Genomic DNA, 3,847 nt, shown 5'->3' on the forward strand with positions numbered 1-3,847 from the left:
CTATAGTTCATCCACTATCAGATGTTGTTCACCTGGGGATTGGGATAATCCGATGGATAGAATGTTGAAACAAACCCCTAGGGTTAAGAAAGCAATCTCGAATGCGTATGGGTACTTTCGAAACGTCCTAGACTACTCGAGGGGGCCGGGAGGGGTTATGTCTTGGAGAGAATGTCTTCCAAACGTTGAAATTACTGACCTACTGGCGGCACATGTTAAAACCTGCAAATTCTTTCCCTCTTCTAGATATAAAGAAATGTCTCTCAATATTTTGCATAGGACTTATCTATCGCCCCGTAGACGACACTTGATAGGACTTGCTGACACACATACTTGTTGGAAATGTGGCACTCCTCAGGCAGATCTGTTTCACTGTCTGTGGACATGTCCCTTAATCAGACAATTTTGGATTCAGATACGAAATTACTTGACGACCAATCCGGTAAATTATTGGAGGTTGTCTCCGGAGTGGGCGCTTTTTGGTATTATACCACCGAATCAGCGCCTCTCTTTGGGCAGTAAAAAACTGTTGCTGGCAGTTAGTTTGGCGGCTAGAAAAGCCATCCTGCAGGTGTGGATAGCGAAGGATCCACCAACTCTATCATTATTTAAAGCCAAACTATTCTACCTCTTTAGGATGGAGTGGATAAGTGTCCTGCTAGAAAAAGACACCAAGATACACAATTTCTTTGAGGTTTGGGAGAGTTATTTAACGACCCTGTCAACAGCGGTTAGGAAACAGCTCCACGACTCGTTGTCCAACACAGAATGGTTTCTCACTAGAATGGCTGCGGGGGATCCGCCGATTGTACTTTAAAAGTTAATTGACAAACAGGGCACTGTGGGCGGGTTGGGGGGGGAATCGGGTACGGCACGGGTATTGCACATACGTGTATATATATGTGTGTGTATATTTGCTTTATTTTTTTTTCTTATTGTAATTTCCTTCTTTTATTATATTCGATAGTATAAATATGGGTCAGTCGACTGAGTTGGATCTCAGATCAGTAAGACAGATGATCTCCAGAGGTCTTCTTACTTATCATTGTGATGCTGTTGATTGCTTATAACAGATTTATCTCTTGACTAAGGACTCAAATGTATTCTTTTTGTTCTGTTTTCTTATAATACCCTTATATCAAAGATTTTAAACATATTGAACATCTATGTATGTATAACATGTATTGCTTCAATAAAAAATTTATGTTAAAAAAAGAAAAGAAGACTCTTTTGTGGGCGCACTCTTTAACTTGAAATGAATATGGAAATTAGTCCGAATAGATTAAAATTCAAATTTTAATGATGCTACATAATTAAGATAATCAGTGGTTCATAAGAAGAAAAATGATCAAAAACAATAATACATTCAAATAGCACTAAGTGCTGATACAGGATAAAGGCTAAATTCTGGCTTACGGAAAGTATTCTAAGTATCTATAAACAATATAGTTTAAATTCTTAGACGGTACGTTCTACTGATAAACCCAACACTGTAATATGTTCCCTATAAGGGTAAGATTAGTGCAGATAAAGCAGTCCGGGTGCAGGTTATACTTATGAGTAGTAAAAGAGTGGAAAATAAGATAGCAGTGTGAATCTTCTGTCAGTATTAGACACTGTGTGAGCTGAACCGGTGGGTTCTACTAAACTGAGTATTCCTCAATGGTCACCCATTTGAGTACTGACCCAGCCCTACACTGATTAGCTTCCGAGATCAGACGGCTTCGGGCGTTTCCAGTGTGGTATGATAGTAGAAAGAATGACGAATTGTGGACGCTCAGGAATCACTGATGAGAGTTCACGAAATTACATAGTTATTAAGATAGATATAGAGGTAGAGGGAACCAGATGGATCTGCTGACCCAGGATTGCGAGGGTTAAGAGTTGGCCAATTGCTAGGCGACACTGGCCGGCAGGAATATCATAGAGGGAGCACTAGGACCCGGAGAGTCTAAGGACTGGTCCCCGTTTGCGGGAAGCTACAGACCCCGGGGATTGGCCGTCTGGAAGCGAGTTGAGGAAGAGGCGGGGTTGGCGCGCAGAGTGGTGTGTGCGCTGAGAGGAGAGACGGCGCGGAGAGGGAGCAGAGAGACTACCACCAGCGTAAAAGGGTGAATGCTACAGCCAGGAGCTGCCGGGACAGTGCCGCGCTAGAGAGAGGGAGCCAGAGAGTGACGCCGCCGCTGCCGCAAGGACGGGACCAGAAGGCGCTGGTGAGCACCGGGCAGCAGAGAGAGGAAGACGCTGCGGCCAGCAGGCAGCCGAGTAGGAGAGAACCATGTGTGTGTGCCCAGGAGAAGGGAAGCTGTGACAGGAGCGCAGAGCAGCGCCAGCCCCAAGGAGTGGGGAAGAGCACTGACAGTCACAGGTACTCACCCCACGGACACTTGTCCAGCCCATGCTTTCCCTTGGATGACAGCCCACAGGCACTTATTCAACAGCCAGTTGTCTAGCCCATACATTCCCTTGGCTAACAGCCCACAGGTATTTACCCCACAGTGTCTCAGCCCATGCATTCCCCATGAGAAGGCAGAGAACATGTTGCAGGAGTGCAAGAGCCCCACACTAGCTCCACTGTAAATAGTGCCTCAGTAACAAGACAGTATACTGTTGGTGCCTGCTGGACGGTTTCTTACCACCGGAAGCCCAGCCAGGGACAGTGTTTTAACCTATGCCAAACCGTCAGACTCAATAGGCCAATCATACCCCAGCAGCCCTACGCAGCTATACGAGAAACTGAGATATCTGCTAAGCTGCAGGAACTATTTCTTTATATCTCAAGTTCATTATTCAACCCTCTGAGCCACCACTGGGGATCGCCCACTAGACTTTGATTCACTGTTATCCCTGATGTGTGCCATGTGCAGGATTTACCAACCCAAAACAGTGGGAAAGTAACTTTAATATTCTATTGTGATCATTATGTGCCTTGCATAGACTTATACTTGAACTTCTCCGGATTGTGTATAGGGACAGAAACTACCTGCACTGGGTCCCCAGCGCCAGCTAGTGGTCTATTCGTATACTGTTTGAATATTCCCGAGCCAGCTTATCTAAACGCCAGTTGCAGTATTGATGTATTAAAAGCATTTATGTTAATGTTGTGATATGTGATATAAGGTGACGTGATTTTCTGAAACATATAAGTTTATTAACCAGCAACACAAGTTACTTCAGACGGTGACTGCCTTCTGCTGCAATAAACCTTTGTTACCGTGTCCCATCGTGGTGATCCTTGCTCATCTTGGGGGTATTGTCAGTACTGGGGTATCTCCGTCCTTCTGTCCAAACCCTATACAGGTGTTCAACGCAGGCTCCGGCAGGCGTTGCAGCAAGTGAGGACTGGTCGACCAGACAGGTCGCAACTGGACAGACGTGATACTTCAGGTACACTGACATATTACACCTGGACATGGTAACGTGAAGATACACAGACACACACACACACAGAAGGTCCTGCAGGGAGACACAGAAGCCGTAGCCAGCCACACAGCACCCCTTCAGCTTAAATAAAACTCAGCTGGGCTGCAAAACTAAGCACCTTAATAGGGCTTAGTATTCTAACACTGCTCCCCCCCCCCCTCCCCACTAAGACCCCCTGGTACCGCTGAGGAGACGTGGAGTCCTTGTGGAGGAGCTGCGCTTCCCTGTGTATCCTGTCAGTTCAAGCTGCAGAGGGAAAATGGCGCTGGTGAGCTGCTGGATCCGCTCAGAGTGAAGCCCCGCCCCCTTAATGGAGCCCTGCTTCCTGCATTTATTCTATACTGGCCTGAGGACTTTATTAAAACCCTCTGTTAGGAATGTGGCCAGCAGATGTGTATTTAGGGGCCCTGGCGCCCCTGGCAAA

The 3,847-nt window shown here is 46.2% G+C and overlaps 1 pseudogene; it reads right to left on the minus strand.

The window, feature by feature from the left end:
- Positions 1–1,637: 1,637 nt before the first annotated feature.
- Positions 1,638–1,756, minus strand: LOC134963447 (5S ribosomal RNA; annotated as a pseudogene).
- Positions 1,757–3,847: the final 2,091 nt, after the last annotated feature.

The sequence above is a fragment of the Pseudophryne corroboree genome, chromosome 9 (assembly GCF_028390025.1).
Source record: "Pseudophryne corroboree isolate aPseCor3 chromosome 9, aPseCor3.hap2, whole genome shotgun sequence".
Classification (NCBI taxonomy): Eukaryota; Metazoa; Chordata; class Amphibia; order Anura; family Myobatrachidae; genus Pseudophryne; species Pseudophryne corroboree.